This window comes from Manis pentadactyla, chromosome 18, assembly GCF_030020395.1.
Source record: "Manis pentadactyla isolate mManPen7 chromosome 18, mManPen7.hap1, whole genome shotgun sequence".
NCBI classification, from domain to species: domain Eukaryota; kingdom Metazoa; phylum Chordata; class Mammalia; order Pholidota; family Manidae; genus Manis; species Manis pentadactyla.
In genome coordinates this window covers 18349767-18370891 of record NC_080036.1, presented here as the reverse complement: position 1 = coordinate 18370891, position 21125 = coordinate 18349767, and positions in this window count along the sequence as shown.

Below are 21125 nucleotides of genomic sequence, written 5' to 3'. Positions count from 1 at the left end.
AGTTCATTTGCATGCATTCACGTGCACAGCCAGCTATGAGGGCAGCAGAGCCAGAGATCCTTGTGGTACAGGAAGAGTTCAGGCTCAAAAGTTGCATCCAGATAGCAGAGCTCACAAAGGGGCTTCTAAGTGAGACCGAACGCCCACCTTTAATCCACACATACAACTTCCAGTTACAAGTGGGCTTCAAAATAGCACAAGCTCATTTCTGACGCTACTGCCTCGATGGATTTTATTCTGACTCACTCCAGAAAAAAATGTACCACTTGATAGGCCACATTAACTTTCGCTGGAACCTTTTAGACAGTTTAAGTGGTTACGCCCCTTTTACGTCTAGTCTCTAGAAAGGACCTGTGAGTTGTGTGTGGAAGATCCATTATGGAACCACAGGCACCTCTTATGCATCTGGCTGATTTCTAACAACACAAGCGATGAGTTTCGGCTGCCCCTACTTTGTGGACTCTCTTCCATCACAGGTAACTTCAACCTGAAGCTCTAAATGAGGTCTGTGGGGGTTATTTTTAGCATATCATTCCCCTGCAGCAGGCCAGCAATACTACAGTTAATGTACATGAAGACATACACATACTGCTGTGGTAGACTTTCTAGTTCGACTCCCACATGAAAACCAAAAACCTGTCCACTACATAGACGGAAATGTTGGGGACAGAGAGAAGGGGACAGCCACCCCAAAAATGCACAGTGCTTCACTGCTGCAGAACAGGATGTTACTACTCCACAAACCTTCCCCCTGTAAATGTACTTTTTCTCTAAAATGCTGCTTCGACTCGGTTTTCAGGCCATGGCTAGAGCGCACTAGGGGAGCTGAGTTAAGTCCACACACCAATCACTGCTGTGACTCGGGGCTCTCACTCTCCAGGGCTGCTGTGGACTGACCCTTCTCACTGTGAGGCCGGCTACCAGATAGATGACTGGCAACAACACCCATAACCCAGCGCCCACAGAATAACTCGAATTAGCTCATCTACATGGAGCATGTGAAACCAGGCTAACCGCACCCCACTCGTCCTATGTAAGCTGCCCCAACTACTGCAGCCTCCTGTTCCCCGTCCCCACACGTAGCCCTCTGTGTGGCCTGGCCTGGCTGCCTTCTCTCATTCTCAGCTGCAGAAACAGAGTAATGCTTTCCAGCTGTGTGAGCTTCGCGGGATTTTCTCCCACCACCCAAGCAACCTTTAAATCTCATAAAACACCCTGCAGAACTGAGTAGATTTCTTCACACAGGAAGACCAGACACACAGGCCTTTTCCAGCCCCACCATTATTCTGATGGACATGCCCCATTAGAAGCATTGAACTGGCTTGTGGGAACCAGCTGAGACCATAAGTAAACACTAAACTTCTATTCGATACTTCTTATGAGCAGCCTCAACTACTAGTGTCAGAAATATAGAAAGTGCGTCTCTTTCTACTGCCTTCATGTGGTCTGTTTTGACTCACCTCACTAACTCACCATATAGTAGGTGTTCAGTAAATGCATACTGAATAAATAAATACAGGACCATAGAAGGCACAGAAAAAATGAGCTATTCATTCAGGAATTCAGCACACATTTAATGACTGTCTACTATGTTCCAACCACCTGGGTTTTAGAAGTAAAAATGCTGTGCACCTCCATGTCAAAGGGCTACTAGCCATTTGGCAGCATTAAGTAGTTCTCGCTTTGGGGGCATGCCATTTAATGGTTTCGTTCAGCACTTATTTGAATCCAAGCCTCACCTCCTCAGTAAACATTGTCTGACCTCTCCAAGGGAGTCCGTCACTCCCTTTCCCAGGTCTCCATGCATCCATCATACCGTATTCTGTCCATTTGCTGACTTCGAGCTCCCTATCAGCAAGAACCATCTCTAATGCATTTTCAAAACCACAGGGCTTAACACAGACACGGTATCAACCAGGACTTAGCAGGTACCCAGCAAGTGTTGGTTGAATGAATGGATAATAAATAAATGAATAAATGTCCTGCCAAGAGCCTCCCACTGATGTCAAAGCTGGGAAAGGCGATGGGAGAGGAGAGTAGATAAAACAGTAGTTCTCACACTTGAGTAGGCATCAGAATTCCCTAGAGGGCCTGTTAAGAAGCAAAGTGCTGGGCTCCAAACCCAGTGTCTGATTCTGTAGGTCTGGAGAGAGGCTTGAGAATGTGCATTTCTAACAAGTTCCAAAGCAAAGCTGATGCAGCTCTAGGGACCATTATGAGAACCACCGGTCTGAATGAAGACTGTAATGTGGCTCCCGGACATCAGAGCATGTACTGTGAGCATATGCTTACAGGGAGGGAGCAAAGAGACGGACAGTGAGATTGTGGATGACAAGCTCTCTTAAATATTGCACAGACAGTGGGGTGGAGGCAGTATCAAGTGGGCACATCAAGGTGGACTTTATTAATAACTTTTACAGGAAGGAAACAGATCCTAAGAAGCTGAATGATTTGTCAGAGATTAAATCACAAGTCAGCTGGACAGGTACATGACAACTGCTTGCACATGGGCACAAAGCAACACGTACAAAAATGCCCATTTGTTTATTCATAATGGGTCCAAACTAGACACATTTCCACCCGCAGTAAAATGCATAAAAAATTGGGGTTTCTATCCATGCAAAGGGAGGCAACATAGCAATTTTTTTTAAAGAACTAGTTATATGAACAACATTAATGAACTCACAAATGGTGAATGGAAAACATCAGACACAAAAAAAAGCACATTCTGTTTAAGTCTATTTATACAAACTTCAAAGAAAGGCCAAACTAATTTATTTTAGAAGTCAGAATAGTTACTTTTAGGGAACAAGAAAAGAAAGTAATTGGGGGGAGGACCACCAGGGAAGTTTCTGGAGTGCTGTTGATATTCTATTGCTTGACCTAGGTGAGGGTTATAAAGTATGCTCATTTTGATGTTTTTGCATTTTTCTGCATGTAAGTTATACTTCAAAATACAGAATTTTTTTTAAGTGGTTCAAAAAGAAGAAAATAGAAGTGAAGCTAAATCCGGGAGTCAAGCCCTTGTACCAGGAGCTGGCAAATAATTCCCTTTAAGAACAAACAGGAAGGTCAGGAAGGTGGTGGTGAGCTTTCTAAGGGGACAGAGAGGGACAGGGTCACTCCTGAATGCTTATCTAGGTCAACTTCACAGGCGCAACCAGAGAAACAATCAGGTAGCCTTAAAGGTACAATACCTAAATCAATCTTTTACATGAGAATTATACAGCTGGGCATACTTGGGACATCATTAAAATGCAGAAGAAGATTTTATAGCAAAATTTCTTTAAGCCTGTCATATAAACCAGCTCTTTACTTACCTCAGCTGGGAGGTTGGTGAGGTGGGCTGGGGCAGCTGTCTTACTTGGCTGAACTTCCTCCCCTATGAAAATGTTTCCTCACTGGATCCCGTAAACTTTCTCACCATTCAGGAAGACTTAGGTCTCACCTCAGAAGATAACACATTCTTTTTCTCAGCTCGGTTGTTCTGACAATTTTCACAAGCTATGAAGGAAACTGTGCAGTCTGGACATGTCAGTACCAAATCCTTTCTTGGAAGATTACACTGTATTTGTCCCAAACATCTCTGTACCCCAAGCAGCCCACAAGCTGGGCAGACTGTTGTAAACATCTGGCTGACTCAGAAATACAGTCTCCTAACTGATCTGTTATGGTAAATGGTCTAGACAGCACGACTAGAACTGTTCCCTTTTCTACACTTCATAAGCCTGTATCTAAGGGCAGGTGAAGAGGGTCATAAATATAAAAACCACTGGAGCGGAATGCCCTTTGATTCTTTGTTTATCACGGGCTAATTAAAACACAAGCTGAACATAACTCAGTTCTTTAATGGAGGTTACCAGATGTGTTATTACTTGACCCTGCTCAGTATGGAGTCTCTGTATAATAAGTATAATTTTTTACTTAGTACCGCAGTCCTGTTCTACTTAAGGGTGTGTCTTACTTTTGATTACAAGGCCCATATTTTAAGGAGGGAGGGGAGAAGCTGGTTAACTACTGAGAACATGTTCTCTGGGCACTAAAGCTATGATTAATATAAGCCCTACCCCAGAGTGAAGTCTTGGGTGCCCTACAGTATAGTTACACCCCGTGCTAAAGGCACACTTTCACTGGAAGTATAAATGCTGACTTTTAAAAGCCACCTTTCATCCCAATGAGCCCCAGATCTCTCTAAAGCATTAGAGAGCCATTACAAGTTACAGTTAGAGTAATAGCTTCGACTCCTCAGCTATCACTTATGAAGCACTTCAGCGGCTTGGAGCAGGAAAAGTCAGCCTTGCCTGGGACGCCCCTCCTTAGTCAGGGAAGAGAGGAAGCCCTGATGAATGCCCCAGGAATGCTGAGAACTGGAATCGGCCACACGTTCCTGTACATAGAGCCTAGCAAGGGCCACAAGCACTGGGGCATCCAAGACACACAAGTTCACAATGTCACTGTGGAGCCAGGAGGAGCAGGGTTTAAGCTGCCCACCATGGGAGAGCAGCTCTCAAATGCCATCCCGCCAACTAAGATCTGGTGGGAGAGGCCACGGATGCTGCTAATAGGACAGCCCCCCCAGTAAGGCATCATGAGTCCAAAATGTTAGTAGTGCTAAGATTGAGAAACCCTGCCTTAAAACATCTCCCTGCCAGGGCCAGGGCGAACTCCAGAAAATGCAAATGTTAACATGAACTCTTCTACTCAGAACTCTTCAAATATCTTTGCTTCTAGAACAAAATCCCTGAGATCCTTCCATCTCTGCCCCTAGATTGCCTCATCTGAGATCACTGCAGATGCCATGTCTCAAAGGTCCACACCCAGGTCCATGGCCCAAATTCTCTGCCCATGTCTACTAGTTTACCTGTAATAAGTGAACTCCTTTGCAATCTTCAGATTTCTGTCTAACTAATCTCTTATATTGGGTGGGGCTTGTGCCCTCCCATGGCACCAGTTTTTTACCACCCCCTGCCTTTGCTCTGTGTCACCACTGAGCATTTTGTGTGCCTCCTGTGGGCAGGGACTTTGTCCACCCTATGCCCTGTCTGCCTTACAGTAAGGCACTCAATACACGCTCACTGAAATAATGAACAAATGACACAGTACTACAGTGAAGTTGGTCTCTGACGCACTTAGAGCTTTAAAGTCATCTACTGCAACTTCTCATTTGAAGCACCACCCAGCTTCCAGTTGTGACAACCAAAAATGTTTTTTGTGTACATGCATACAAACACGCACACATACAGAAGTGCACCAACGTACATGCATACCCACAAATACATGCATATATACACAGATGTGCCAAGCCCTTCCTCTTCTGTCTGACAGAACATCAGTTTCCCTTGGCTTCCTCCTCTTACAGCCTATTAAACAGTGTTTTTGTCTCTCTCTCTTTTTTGTCTAAACAAACTCCCCTTGGTCAAGTTCTGTCTCAAGGAGTCTTTGGTACAATAGTCAGCATCCCATAACTAGTTATCCTCCCAAATCACTGCCAAACTTTCAGAGACTAATGTGGCAATACCCACCAAAATTTAAAACGCACGTGCCCTTTGATCCAATTACGTACCTTTCCAGTAATATATCCTCGTCTGTGCTCAATGACACATGCACTATTTTCAAAGGCAGAAGACTGAAATCTTCTTAAATGTCCATCTTTGGTCAACAGGTTAATAAGCCACGGTCCCTCCATGTAATGAGATGTCAGGCCACTGCTGAAAGAATGAAGTGACCGTCAACATAACTGAAGTGGAACAGACTGCAAGCATGCTGTTAGATGCAGAAACCTAAGTGTAGAATCACGTGCATTGTCAGACTCCCTAGGGTAAGAAGAGGAAAGGTAAGGAGGAGAGGAAGTAAGAGAGATGCATGTCCTAGCGGGGAGAATATGCACTGCTTTGATTCCTTTTTCTAGTCTTTCTCCTTTTGCTCTCATTCACAGCAAAATGAGACCAGGGAAGATAAGTGAGTAACTTAAATGCCACTTTGACCATCAGGGAAGAACAACAATATCAAAGAGCGCTATTTGATTCTCCTTTGAAAATTGCAACTCTCCTGAGATCACTAAGAAGTCACTATCCTTTTTTGTTTTTGAATTGTGATCTAATTAGCTGAGTTAATACAGATAAACCCACTTGAGAGTGGAGCAGGGCATGCGGAGGGGAGGTAAAATAAAGGAGATGTGAATGTATTGAAATAATACATAGTATTTCTCCAGGAAAAGATAATTTCCTTGAATTAAAGTAGCAATCCCTCCCTGAGATGACTTCCCAAAGATAATCTGCAAATGCAACCAATTTACTGAGAGTCAATCACCAACACGCACACCCAAACATAGTTAATTGACTACTCACAAGTCTCTTTCTCAGATGGTTCAGAAAAACCACTCTAACCTTCACTAGCTTCTTATTGTATAGATTTTGCAGAATTAGGAGAATGGTAGTAATATTATTTATGTCTTATTGTTTTAGAAAAGTGAGTTTCCTGACAACAACTCACTTTTGAAGATGGACCATCACTTAGACTTTAAATGAATTAAAGAAATTTGATTTATTAGTCAAAAGGTACAGAACAAGGTCCTCAACATCGCCAGTCATCAGGAAAATGCAAATCAAAACCACAATGAGTTATCACCTCACACCTATTAGAATGGGTATTATTGAAAAGACAAAAAATATCACATTTAGGATGTGGAGAAAAGAGACCCTTCATGCACCGTTGGCAGTACCGTAAATTGGTGCAGCCACTATGGAAAATAGTATGACAGTTCCTCCAGAAATTCAAAAGAGAGCCACCATGTGATCCTCCCACTTCTGGGTATATACACAAAAGAAAACACTATCATAAAGAGATATCTATACTCCCTTATTCACTGAAGCATTATTTATACTAGTCAAGAAAAATGGAAACAACTTAAGTGTCCATTGACAGATGAATGAATAAAGGAAATGTGATATATATTAAGTAGCATGAAAAGAAAGAAATCCTACCATTTGCAACAAGGTGGATGGACCTTGAGAGCATTGTGCTAAGTAAAGTAAGTCACACAGAGAAAGACAAGTGCTGTATGATGTCACTTAAATGTGGAACCTAACAAAACCGAACTCATGGAAACAGAACAGATTGGTGATTGTCTGAGGCAGGGGTGGGGCTGGGGGAAATGGGTAAAGTTGAAAGGTACACATTTTTAGGAAAAAAAACAAAAAAGAGAGAAGAACATGGCCCATGACTTAAACTTTAAAGAAGTTACAGAAATTTTCAAAGTTGGATCAACAGATGTATTTGTGCACAAGAGAAAAAAATCCTATCAAACCCTAAGCACGAGCAAAATTCCCACAATTTCTCTTTGGAGAGACCCGTTGCCAGGAAGTCACATCTCACTGAAGACACTTAATGGTGTTTCAAGCCAAAGACAGCTTACAAAACATGGTGGGCTTATTGACTTTTGACCTGACTTGGCTCATCTATTTGGAAGATTTGGAAGGACCAAAAGGTGAGATGGTAGACAGGACTTTGCCCAAGGTAGATGGTGGGGTGGTATTCTGTGAGATGTCATTTTTTTCTGCATAAAAACAGCTTCTGGGAGAGCCCTGCTCTTCTCATTTAGTGTGTTCCTACTACATGCCAAAACATGACCAGTGTCTGTTGAAGGAATGCTTCAATTTGGTTTCCACAGTCTGAAACATCCTTGTTCTCTCAAACCTCCCCAGACATCACTTTCCCAGTCTGTATATAACTAATATTCCCACTTAAGTAGTCTGGGGTATGAAACGAAGGGATTGATTTAATATTTACATGAATGAGCCCCAGACCTTACCTTACCTAGCACAAGCGAATACTATCCTTTCTACCCTTCCCGGACTCCTTCCTCCTGTGATAAAACTCAGAAATCCAGAAGTGGCTTTACAAGGTCAGTCCTCACTACACTTCTGCAGAGGAAAGAGCTCTGAGCGTCGAGGAGTCGCACTGTCTTCAGCAGGTGCTGCTCTGGTCCACTCTGAAGGCTCTGTGCTGACCTGCTCCCAGACTCTCTGGATGCCCTCTATGAACCGGAGGAAGCATGCGGAGGACATCTCTGCAAACACTACCACCAGCAGGAGGTGGGACCGAGGGGAAGGGGACTCTCTCTTCCCCGAGAGTAGGCTTGGTTCTAACTCACCGTACCCTTGCACAGCTCTGGAATTACCCAGTTCTGCTGGTGCACACACACACACAAAGAGCTTTCCTCCCTTGGTATGTCTTCAATGACAGGTTGATGAGCCCTGGGGAGATTTTCAGCCTCAGCCTCCTTCTCTCTCTGTCTCTGTGTTGTAGCCTGGAGCTACATTTCTCCCAGTCTAGGTCTCATTCCTCAATACCTCAGGGGAAAACCGACTCTTCTACACATGAAAAAGGGACTCAATACTGAACTCCTATGAATCCCGCAGGCTTGAATTCCATGGTCCCTCACTCTATGATCTTGGTAATCTCATTGGTTTGCACTAGTGCTGGACAACATTGTATCTTTCTTGAAACAGGAGGGGACAAATGAAACAGATCTATAGTTAACAGACAGCTCTTTACATGAGAGAATTCAGTTTTTAAAAATTATACTGGAGAAGTTAAAATATGATATCATGTGTCAGACAATCTGAGTCTCTAAAATCTAAACTTCAGTTAAATGGTTCAGCCTTTTACTCTTTCTTTCCCAAATGAAAACTATTCATTCTTCAGCAAAGCTCTTAGACCTGTCTTCACATGTACCCCTCTCCCTGTGCTGGGTCTGTGGGAATGGAAGGAAAACAAATCATGACTCTCTGCTTACTCAAACTCACATTCTGACGATGAAAAGAAAACTCCCAGAAATAACACCATTATTACATGAATGTGGGCTAACCCTCCACACATCTTCTGCCTCCACCAGGAAATTAGACTGACGTTTAAATGCCTGTCTAAAGACACCTGTATCTCCCATGCCCAGCACAGAGGTGCTCAAGATATGTCAGTAAACGAATGAATGAATGAATGAGTCATTCATTGTCAATTCACACTGGCTTTAAAAACATCTTCCACAATTGAATCAGCCACTTGTTTGCCAGCAAGAATGCAATGAGAATATAATAGACTTTAAATCTTCTAGTTTGATTCATGTGTTAATGTGAGGGACCTGGGATTGAAAGATCATACATTCCATCTACAGAATGTCTCAGAATGGTAAAAATGAGCTTTGTTTTTAAGCTTAAGCTTAAAGTTTAGCTGGAATCCAGACCACCCCTGGGTGCCTTAGCTGGTGTAGATTTAAAGATTGCAGTTTCCTAAGATATAATTAAAACTTCTCTAATATTTCTTCTGAGTTTGCTTAGGTCATCTGATGAATCTAGCTACTGGAAAGAAATTATTTAACCCATAGGCTTTGAAAACCAGCCAACCACATCATCTTATGCATTCACTTGTCTCTTTGGTTAAAAACCTGCCAGCAGTCTGAGAGTTAAGCAGTATGCCTGTCATGTTTGCCCTGAACTTGCCCAGTTAAATTGTAACAGCATGGGTCTCCATAATTATCTAATTGTTAGTGTTGTGTCTTTACGTAATTTATGATGTAGCATTAAAGTCTGACCCTAGGTTTGAAATGAAGTGCAATGCTGCTGACATCCAAGCTCAGATTAGTAGGTAAGCACCCAATTAACGATTATGCTCTGAGCTTTCATTTCCATCTGACCACACTGCTACGCTAATCAGTTTTCTAAGCCTTTCACCTTCCCCATAACTAACAAGCACTTCTTCTGCTTTTTATGTCTTTGGATGCCCTGCATCCTTGTAAAAATCTCTCCGTGACTGCTGTCTTTAAGATTGCTGCCAAAAAATGGTTGCCCACAAGTGAACTGGCCAGCTCCCTGCCTTTTGTTGGCTAAACCAGAGGTCAGCTTGATGGGGTTCCCATTTCCCTTGTCTGAGAAGAGTGATCTCTGCAGAATGCACAGGCTCCACAGACGGCTTCTGTTGGCTACTGGAATTGCTCAAGGATGGTGCTCTTTGGATGTTTAGATCTTGGAGTTAGTGAATACTCTCAGGCAATGGACCTCACCAAAACCCCCACCATCTATCTGACTACTGGGGAAAGGAAAAAGAAAGTAGCAATAGGAGAGAAAAAAATCAGGCAATAGTTCCCTTCCCACATTGTATCTCCTTCAGTCTTCTCTCCCCACCTCCTGGACGGCTCTCCCCATTCCCTCCATCCATCCGCACTACACTGAAACAACAGCAACTGAGTATAAGATACTATAACATTTTTAGAGATCCAAGATATCATTACTTTGACACTTACTAAATCTATGTGAATGCTCAAAGGAGCATCTTCGTGGGGAAGTGAATTGTTAATTGCCACAGACAGGTATAATTGCTACACTAGAGCCGTATCTCCTGCCTTACCATGTGTTGTTCTTTCTAGGACCTACATCACTTGGCATTTTGATTCCTAGTCAGCTGAGCCACTCCTAACCCCACCTCCTAAAGCCAGGTAAGAGCTGCATAATTTGTTTAAAACCCTCTGCCAAAGACACAAAAGCAGAACCGAATCTGGAATCTCTATAATTACTTTCTCTAATATATACTGATTACTTAAACTTACCTTCTGCTTGAGATTTATCAACTCTTGTATATGACATAGACATCTTCCTGCCCAACTCAAGCTTGTCCTAACCGTAATGTCATCAAGAATGTTATCCAACATCAGTGGCTCAAACTTGAGCAGCTGTGGGTAAAATTGCAATATTTCTAGAATCTCTCGCCTGGCCTTAGTGCGTCTCCCTATCAATAGGTGTTCCCATGGTGTGGAGAGAAGTCCATCTCCGTATCACTAGGTAATTACTAGGGCCAGCCAGGGCATGTCTGGACTGCAGAGGTGGGGTGGGGGGCCCTTTCTTCTGCAGTCGGGTGGCGAGAGACACGGGAGAGCAGAGCACATGACTGCTTGTAGGCAACAAATGGGTTTCTCCCATTTTATTTCTCGCTTTGACCGATTTCGGTTCAAAGTTATTTTGCCCCAGGATTTTCTCCCAGAGTTACAGTACCAGAAGTTTCTCTTATTTTTTATTTCTAATCTAACTTACTCTTCACTCTAATATAAAAATTTCATTATGAAAAGGGGGGAAAGGGATGAATAAGTAGAGCACAAAGTATTTTTAAGTCAGTGAAAATATGTGATACTGTAATGGTGGGTACATGTCGTTATACAGTTGTTCAAACCCACGGAATGTACAAAAAGAGTGAAGTATGGACTTTGGGGGGTTTTAACCTGTCACTGTAGGTTCATCAATTGTAACAAATGTACAGCAATGGTGGGGGATGTTGATGATGGAGGAGGCTATCTGTGCAGGGGGCAAGGTATATACAGGAAGGCTTTGCAACTTCCACTTAATTTTGCTGTGAACCTTAAACTGCTCTAAAAAAAATAAAGCCTTAATAAAAAAAAATCTCATTATGAAAAAAGGATAGAGGACTCTTCTGGTAAAAATGGGACTGAATCCCACCCATCTCCCCATTAAGGTGCCATGTGAGGACACGCTGGTGCACACAGTTTGAAAACCACTCTCCTGAGATAAACTATGAAAGCATAAAATACTATAAAATAAAGGGATCTGATTTAAAAGAAAAATAAAGCTTTGATTTAATTAGTCCTTCCTTTCTTTTGTTGCTGTCCAAAGAGGTTATACATTCATTGAGTACATTGACCTTTTGAGATAAAAGAGACATTGTTCCCATATTATGGGTGCTCCAGGACACAGAGTTGGACCAATGGGAAAGTTGGAATAAGAGCTTGATCCCCTGACTCAGCTATTGCTCTTTTTACTGCACTACAGCGTCTCACCTTAAACATTCATATCACATAGATGTGTGTCATGATCACATCCACTCAAGGCGCACTTTTGGTAGTGACAGTGAAGCAGATGATGGTGAGAGCAAGAGAAATCGAGTTGAATGTGGACTGACACAATGTTTGAGAAGCATATTGCCTAACTAACTTACTGTGGAATAAGTGTCAATGATGTGAACAGACTCCACTTAACTCTTCAGTGTGTGAATTAATGAAGAGAGGCTCTCATAAAGCCCAACTAGATTAAGTGCAATGAGGAAACAATAGGAGCCTATCTTCTTCTTTAATCATAATTATTCACAGCATGCAAGTATTTAAAAGTATAGAACAAGCAAATAAGCCAAGTCCCTTCCAAGCTTAGTGTTAAATGGATGTAAATAACAAACAATCCTGGGAAAAAACTTGCATAATAGTGGACTCTGTCTATGGAAATAGTCAAAAAAAAGATGGTAACAGCCTATATAAGAAAACCATGAAAGTGCTTCGGAGAAGGATATGTCCCTCCCCAGAGCCTCGAGAGAGCAAATGGGATAAGAAGGAGCCACTGACAAGAGGGCAGTGGCGGGAGGCAGCATTGGAACAACTGCTCTTCCCAGTGGAAATTTTGTAATCTCACTAGCTTTACTTGATCATGCACATGCACTTCAGGTGCTTTAGGGAAGAGTTTGTTTTCATTACTTGCCCAATAAAGATTTGTGAAAGAAACAAGCAAACTGAAACGCCCTATTGGCCATTATGACAAAATCAAGAGCTTGTGAACCAGAAAGACCTAGATCCAAATCCCAACTACCCACATACTAGAACTTAGCCAAGTAATTTAACCTCTTCAAGACCCCATGTTCTCACCTGTGAGATGGAAATACTAAAACCCATTCTGCTGCATAAGATGAGGATTAAATGAGATAATACAGAAAACACATCTGAAGTCCAAGGGACATAACAAGTACTCAACACAGGCTAGTCCCTCCCCTTTTACCCATAAGATTTTGGAAGCAGTAATATAGTTTTCAGTCCCGCAATTCAAGATAATTTATTAAAAAATAACCTCAAAGCCTTGTACTCACTGTTTCTACCTAGAAATTACACCTACATTTCCATAAGACTGTAAAATTAACCCCTGTTTCTCTGGATTAGGAAAAGAGCCCACTAACTCTTGAAGGCAAAGGAGAACAAGCAAGGATGAACCTTCCAACTTTCGAGTGTTGTGGGAGGAAAGGAACAGTGATTATATGCTGATGCAGTGCTGGGGAGCCACAATAGTCAGACTGTAGCACTGCAGGGCAATTCTACTAGAATCTTTTCTTTCTCAGCAGCCTTCACCGCTGTACAGAAGCTAAAGATAACTCATTATAGACTAACATAGCCACAATGCTTGAAGTTCTATCTACCCCAATCCTTGCAACATAAAACTGGCTGCTCCTTTACTTCCATCTCCCAAATCTTACACTGACTTCTCTTAGGACCAACCCAAACAAGGAACCAGAGAGGGAAGAGGGTTCTGGGAAATGTAGTTCCAGCTTAGGTAAATTCACACAGTACATAACTGCCACAGAGAGCTAATAACAACGATGATGCACTTTCCTAGTGTGCTGGCCCCCTAACACCTGGCAGGCTGCTTTTCTCTCCACTTAAGTGCCTCATGACCTCCAGCAGCTGCTTAATCCAAAATTCCAGCATCCCTTCCTCCTGCCTCCTGTTGGCCCATGTTTGGTTAACCTGCCAGTATATACAGTCTAAGTATGTCCCTTATTTTTATGGTCACAAACTACAGTTTGAATGAATGACCTTTGGTGATCTTGGCATCTCTTTGCTCTCTCCTCCAGCTTACAATTTACCAAGGAAAGCATGTCTTAATGGAGAGGGTAATTTAATCTGGATTGCTCTTTAATCCCTGGGCATCACTTGACTGCTTGAATGTCAAAAAAAAAGTGTGTTTTTCAGCTGCATGGTCTATCGGGCTTTCATTAATCTACCACATTTTAATATCCATTAGTGAGCATTAATCTAAAAGGATGGATTTGGGGCTGAGATCCCATTCCTCTTGTCTTTTCTAAATTCTCTCATTAGAAGAAGTTTATTTTTTTTCTCTATGAAGCTCCAAAAAGGATAAATTGAACTGAAGAGTGTTTGTCTATCTGTCCACATTGACAGATTACTAATTGTGCCACCCCTACAGGAACTGAAGTTTCTTCTCAGATTCTTCCTGAAAAGTGCACAAGTTTAGCCTCATCTCACACTATGTCATGAACCCTGTCCTTCACCACCGACCACCCACATGTTCCTCATTTGGGATACCTTCTCCTTCTCTTCTTGTTCTTTTAGGTTCCTACACTTTTGCTCAGCACAACAGCTCTGGCCCATGAATATGGCCACAGAATCCAGCGTGGAGAATCAAAGTGTCTGAATCTGAAGTCACCCAGGAGCATCAAAATTCAGTTTAATGACAAGAAAAGAAAAGTGACTCTAAGAAAGCAAAGAAACAAAAATGCTTCCCAGTGCATCTAATCATTACTGCAGCAAGATTATTTTGCATTTCACTTGTATCTTTCCCAGGACAATCTGGATCCTTGTCAGCTCTGAAATGATTGTATTCTTGAGCCAATCTTTTATTATTAAGGTTTACGTTCAGAGATAGAAAACACATGCAGAAAACGTGGCCTCTGATGAGTCAAAGGTGGACGTTCTCTATCCAATATGCATAAATTGACCCAGCCAAAGAAATTTAATGCCATTTACTCAGACTTGGAGTCTTCAGCTAAGAATTAAAAAGTTTTTTTCACTATGACATGAGTTTCCCATTTTCACATTCCCTTCATAGAAGATTTAATTTGGTTTTATAGAGGCACAAGCTCAGGGTATTCCGAACCTCCCACCTAATTTCTTATCTGCTGTGAATTGCAAATGTATAAATTACCTTAACTCACTTTCTAAATCACCTTCAGGATACACCCCTGCATGATGTACTGCCTAGAGAAGTTCTAGTTCCTCATTCTTGACCTTGGAGACCAGGAGGACAATGTTGGTGGGTGAATCTGGGTGGGAAAACATGGCAAACTAAATAGCACAAGTCTCGCTGGATCCAGGAATGCTATTCACCTCTGGCTGACAGTGCCAAATGGGAACATAGAATTCAGGGCCACAATTTACAGGCTTTTCTAATTTTTCAAGAAACCCAGAAATCCACAGTTTTATGTAAAATCTTCCAAATCTAAAAATGAGTTTAAAATATGTTCAATCCTGCATAAGTCAGTAAAATCTGTCTCCAGGCAGAAGCCAGCCCAGCAGTTTCCAGTTTTGTAATCTTATCCTCAATACCTTGGCAGAAAGACTGGGCCTCGAGAAATGACTTGTCATCAGAAACACAAGTTCAGTCATCGCTGGTGTTTTTAACCTACGTTCATTTCTATTTGAAGATACCAGAGAAAGGCAAAAGCACATGGAAACTAGGGTCCCATTGGGTGAAGTGCAGATGTATACAGAATTACATCACAGGAAACGGCAGAGGGAGTTCTTCAGGCCAGAGTGAAACGACGCTAGATGGAAACTTAGATCTGCAGGAAAGAGTGATTAGCACTGGAAATGGTGACTGAGGACCAAAACAAATGACTATCATTTTTTCCTCTTTCTTTAAAAAGCAACTATTTTATATATATATACATACATATATATATGTATATATGTATATATGTGTATATATACATATGCACACACATATATAGTATTCTATATACATATATTCACTGACATTTTTACATATAAAATATTTAAAATTTTTATATATAATATAAAAGTATTAAAAATCTAAAATATTTTACAAAAAACTAAAAACATAGATACTTCTATATATATAAAATAGTATTTCAGAGTTAATAATACACATACATATAAAATGTGTGATAATAGCACAGAAGATAAGGAGAATAACTGAAATAATGCCAGCTTGAGGGTCTTATATTTTTGCATGAAATGTAACAATAATAACGTTAAATAGACTGTGAACAGCTAGTGATACATATGTATGTGTTATAATTCCTAGGGCAACAACTAAAAAAGTATGAAGAAGTATGAGATCCTATAGAGGATGTAAAATTAAATTTAAAAATAGATTTGGTAACCTAAGGGGGACAAGAAAAGAGGAACAGACAAAACACAAACACAACTGTGCAAAGTAGAAAACATACAGCAAGACCAGACCAAACCCAGCCATACCAAAAAAATCCACCAAGTGTAAAGAGACAAACAATTCCTATTGAAGGGCAGAGATTGTCCACCTGCATTAAAAAAACAAAAGAACCAAGATCTACTTACATGCCATCTATAAGAAAAGAACTTTAAATTTAAACAAACAGGTAGGTTAAAAGTAAAAGGATAGGGAGGGACACACCACAGACTCTGTGCAAGAAAGTAAACCTCAAGATAAGGAGGTAGTAATGGATATGCCATAGTGATAAATTAGTCCATTCATCAGGAAGATATAATAGTTCTTAAAGAGTATGCACCTAATAAAAGTCTCAAAATACATAAAGCAAAAATTGACAGGACTAAGAGGCGGCAGGAACAGATCCACAATCCCAGTGGGAGACTGTAGCTAGAAGGGTGTAGATGACCTGAATTTAATAAGCACAGCATCACTTCTTTCAGCAAAGACATTCCAGACATTTACCATTCTGGGCCATCAGAACAGGCACTGGCCATGGTGCTAGAGGCTGGTCTTGGAATCCCCTGTCTCACCAGACATTATTGTTTATTGTTTTTGTTACCAGACCAAAAGAGAGAAAGCAGGGAGGTCAGGTGTGGGAGGCTTAAGACAGGTGTTAAAGTATTTCAATATTTTAATAATCAGCACAGGTACGGCAGCAGCCGATTAGCTCTGACTCACTTAATAATAATAATAATGCCACCACCAGCTCTTTCAAAAGGGTATTTTATTAGACTTCAAACAAGATCTGGAATTGATTCATCTATGTAGCTCTCACCAACCTTGGTACAGAGCCTTCCTCATAATAGAAACATCATAAAAATTAGTTCAATGGGAGAAATAATAAATATTCAATTCTTTTTTCTTGGTGCAGGAGGCACCTTTTGGCAGCACCTCCACCTACATTCAAAAAGATGACACTGTTGCACTTGAATTCTTTTCATCCCAATGGTTAAAGCCAAACTAAGCAAAACATATTGGGATTCCGGCACCTTCTGTTGAACAAGTTGTCTATAAAATGCTGCTGAAAAGCAGCATATGTTTTTGATATGTGTAAAACACATTATATTTAAGAACTATGAAGGAATGTAAATGCTGAATATTAATGCACTTGGAGTCTTATTTAAATTAAGAGTTGATCTTTGATGTGAATTGATTCCTTCCAAAGCATGACAATCCCTTTCAGGGTCTGTTCTGCATAGGCTGCAAGAGTGAGAAATCAGCTTTGCTCCTAGTGCCACTGTAACCCTGTCTCGAGTTTGGAGCTAAGGATTAAGATGCCAACACTTTGTTTTGAAATCGAGCTGGATTACAAGAGCAGTGACGCCGAGACGCAAGGCAATGCAATACAGTGCGTCACTGGCTGACCACCAATTCACTGTGAGCCACAGAGACACAACCCGTAGTTCAGTAGATGTGCCCACTTAGTGTGTGGGACTTGTCTGCAAGGGAAGCAAGGAGAAGCCACAGCTCAGGGTGGTCCACAGAAGCAGGAAGGGAGGGGTCTGTATTCACTGGGCTCCCTCTTACTTCCTGTTCCCCATGGCTCAAGGCTCACCCATGTGAGGCCGACTGCCCAGTGCTTTGGGCTGCATCCTCCAGCCCTCTAGTGGCCACTCTGGGATTCAGAGCCCCTGACCTTCAGGTGGTGTTCCTCCAAAGCTGAGTATGGAGGGTGAATAATATGAGTGGGAGACTCAGAGAGGGAGTAAGAAGGAAGTGGTCAGGGCAGCCTGGGGCATGCCCAAACTTAGCCCCATTACCACCCTACGCATGCTGGTCCCGTGGACCAGAGAAGACACAGCCCCAGCAAAGGGGCAGTCATGCAGCTCTGCCACCCTGCCAAGGCCTTGCAGGCTCTCACTATGATTTGCAGGTTAGGAAGGCGAGGGTCGTAGTCCAAGACAGAAGGTCACCTAAAAGAAATGACCTGGGGTCCTGGAGAGAGCACAGACCTTATAGTCAGATAAACTGGCTCAAATGCCATCTACACACTTACTAGCTGTGCAACTGCATGCAAGTCACTTAACTTTCTGAGTTAAGTTTTCTCATCTTAAGTGAAGATAAAAACAATTAGTGTAAAGAGATATTAAGCCACTTATAGCTCTTGGCATAGCACATGGCTTAGTCAACTTATCTGACGTGAATTCCTGCATGCACCAGAGAACACTTATCAAAATCCAGGGTGCCTCACATGCTTAATAAATAATATTTGTTATCAGGTCATTGCCTGATAAAATAAGAGCATGAAAGCAAAGTCACCATAGTCAAAAGGGTGTGGCATTGCCTGTAAACAGCATGGAAACACACATATAAACATATACAGATAGGTTCATATATACCTTGGGTACACCTCGCAGGTACCTGTGATTTTCTCCTGCAACACACAGCAGCCACTGAAGAGCTCAAAAATTCAGCTGGAAGACGAGTTGCCTTTTTTTTTTTTCCTGTTTTGCAAGGACAAACGTGACAGAAATGTAGAACCTGTATAGATCTTTAAACAGCCCATATGACAGGGGAAGCCTTCCGCCCGGCCATGAAGGATAGACTTTACAACAACATCCACTACACAGATGAGCCCTCAAATTAGTGTAGGTACCGTGAGTCCTCGGCGCGGAGAAGAGAGGCGCCCACCGCCCTGCCTCTGCCACCGGCCGCGCCGCCGGGGGCATCCATCACAGTAAGTAGCAAAGGAACAACACCTCTGATGCCTCTTCATTGGGCCACCAGCAAATGAGGCACTAGATTAGGTCTGACACGGGCATGGCGCAAGCTGAGGTTTGCCGGGTGTAATTAATTGGAACTTCGCCAGCTTGACAAATTGGGATGATGAATCTATCTTGTATGAATAGGGAAAAGATGCATAATCAGTCAAAGATTTAGTTAAGACAGCTTTACTCTGACTCCCTGCCATAGCTAAATCCATTAAGGGAAGGGAACATCACTTTAAAAAAAGGCAATGTCCTTCATGCATTCAATTTATAACTTTTTGTTCTTGAATTTATGGGAGAAGTCAACTGAGATTTGCTTGACTTTAAAGGGAGAAGAGGTTTCCCTTGTGAGTTTAAAAACTAATTTGTCTCCCATGTCTTTCAGTTCAGTTGGAAATATGTGTAAATGGACTTTGGGGTGGGTTTTATTATTAATTCTTTCAGGCAATTTATTAGTAGTTGAACCAACAGGCTACTTTGCCTCTATGAGGATGGTTCTATGCTAAACATAAAAAGAATACAAAGACTTTCTCATCGGGTCCCTATCCCACCTCCACCATCCGTTTTCTGGTTTACCACTTGTAGACTGTGACAGATTCAGCAGTGGGTGGGTGAGGACTACTTGCTTTTCTAATTGGCAGGAGAAATCATTTTTTGAATTTCCACATTCAAGTTGAGTCTACTTGTGAAGTGGAAGGTATCAATCAGGTGCCTCTCCAGCTAATTTGACAAATGATTAAAAAAAAATCAAACACGATAAATCAGTCCTCCCATAAAAAGAAATCTTTGGAATTATTGACCAGATTAACTAGATGGTTATGCCCTGGGCAAGGTGACACGGCTTCTAAGAAGAAAGAGAGCAGGGTCACATATTTTTATTGCCAGACCTGCAGATATTAATTAGTTTATGGTCCCTGAGTCTGTGGGACTTTTTTTTTTTTTTAATCTGTGTGTCAATAATACTACTGACCCTTTCTACTAAATAATGAGGTGATTCTGTTTGTTTGTTTGTTCTTAACCTTTGGAAAACAGAAGTCGCTGCAGCTTTCTCAGCCAACTCTTGCAAGCATCAAGGATGGTGGTCTACATGTCAGCCTGTACAAGGTTCTTTTTGCCCGGCATAGAACAAAATGCTAAGACAATACTTAGAGATGAGAATGGTGTAAATGCCCAGACCTTACGTACAGCCCCACAGACAGCTGCACACGAGTACTGTATTTGCCTACTGAAGCAGGCCCTTCTGGTCATCCACCAATCCCAGGCACCTGTACATACATGCCCGGGTGGGAGCTGGAGGTAAGTGGCCTGGAATCCCTTCATGGGAAGAAAGGATGTTGAAGTTGTTCAGAAAGGAGTGAAGGAAAGTGACTGAAGGGAAGAATGTGAACAGGCCAGGAGCGAATGGCAGTGACCAGAGAGCTTCCAAAATGACCCTCTGCTCAAGGGGAAATATCCTGGAAAAGCAGTACCTGTGAAACGTGCTAAATACCGCTTTGGAAATGGACTCTGCCATTCTGTAATTTGAATCACACCTTAGCTTCAAGGGGCAAAATGTCTTTCCTTGCTACCCATAAAAACTTCAAATGCCCAGTGAAACTTAAAAAGTAGAAAGTGAGAAAAAAGTAGAAAGGTGCTCTATTTTCCTTTTGTGGGTCTTTTTTACAGTCTTTTTCAAAGGATGTAGACACCGATACAGGCATACACACTCTTTTATGGGGGTGCAGGAGAAGAGAGGCCCCTTAGGAGGTCACTCAAGTTATAATTAACAAAGGGTAAGATGTTTTGCTGGAGGCACTGGATTTTACACTTATGAAGATACTAGCTAAGTAAATCAGGGCCATTGCTAGCCAGAATTTTACTTCCTTCTCTTTTCAAGATCACTGTTTTTTTTTTAAGGTAATGTGTATGGCTAAAGGGTTGCAATTTTGATTCTTCAACAAAATTTTTTCCCTTCAATTTTTGCCTAAATTAATTCCATCTTCCCAGCCATTACAGAATAGGAAAAGCTTACTCTGAAATAGTGCATTTGATTTTTAATGAATGGGTTATCAAATATTATCACATGCAGGAAGAACTGATTTTTTAAATAGGCTTCAGAGAGGTTAAGAGATACCCCAAAAATTGTAGCTATGGTTGTGTACACAGCCAGCCAGACAGTGGCCTTCTGTGACTCTTGGGCCTGGGCTGGTATCAGTTTCCCATTAGCATCCTTTCCCTCTCCTCCTAGATCCTCTCTTCTCTTGCATCCTCCACACCCAACCTCAGGGCAGGCCTACTGCTTGGACAGGTGGCAGCATCACTGTCCTGCTCCCCTTCACAGATAAGACATCATCAACCTGGGGGCAGCACATTTGGTGTTCAGATTTGGACT